Source organism: Daktulosphaira vitifoliae, unplaced genomic scaffold (assembly GCF_025091365.1).
Source record: "Daktulosphaira vitifoliae isolate Bord-2020 unplaced genomic scaffold, ASM2509136v1 Scaffold_6831, whole genome shotgun sequence".
Taxonomy (NCBI): domain Eukaryota; kingdom Metazoa; phylum Arthropoda; class Insecta; order Hemiptera; family Phylloxeridae; genus Daktulosphaira; species Daktulosphaira vitifoliae.
In genome coordinates this window covers 1-648 of record NW_026106391.1, presented here as the reverse complement: position 1 = coordinate 648, position 648 = coordinate 1, and the positions used below count along the sequence as shown (strand labels likewise).

The window sequence follows — 648 nt, the reverse complement described above, 5'->3', positions numbered from 1 at the left end:
GCAAAAAAAAAAAAAAACGTTATATTAAAGTCATTTATTGTAGAAAGTGAATGTCTACATATATTTAGAGTGAATTACTCAAAAATATTCTTTAAATTATAAATTATACCTGAGAAACTGATAATTGTGGTTTTTCTTTTTGATGAGTGGATAGTATATGAGACACACATTCTCCGTAGCAATCAGCATCTTCAGCGCCATGATTTAATATTACATTAATTCCTTTTTCTATAGATTATAATATAAGATATAACTAATAAAAAATAATAATCTTATAACTAAGTAATAATCCAAACTTCATACTTTCAACCACAGGATCATATGGTTGTTCTAATGTTTTGTTAACAGTATTGTCAGAATCAAGTAATGGAGACATTTTTTCTGCTTCACTATCTTCATCTGGCGTCTAAAAAAACAACAAAATCTCTTAAATATATTTAGTAAAATTACAATCTAAGTTATATTAATGATTTAGTCTTTGAATACCTCTTCTTCTAAATTTCCTTTTTCATTAATAACTTTGACATTGTCTTTACATTTAATCGAAAGTTTAAGTTGACTATCATCTTTGATAGATCCTTTTAGGGATTTTTCATTGTTGGTTACCTAAAACAATAAGTTAGTAAAATTTGAACATTAACTAATATT

General features: G+C 25.0%; 1 long non-coding RNA gene across 1 annotated transcript; it reads right to left on the bottom strand.

The window, feature by feature from the left end:
- Positions 1 to 24: 24 nt before the first annotated feature.
- On the bottom strand, positions 25 to 606 carry LOC126910204 (uncharacterized). Its single transcript, XR_007705210.1, has 3 exons — positions 487 to 606; positions 304 to 406; positions 25 to 228 (listed from the first exon to the last, which is right to left on the bottom strand). It is a non-coding gene; the product is annotated as an uncharacterized LOC126910204 (long non-coding RNA).
- Positions 607 to 648: the final 42 nt, after the last annotated feature.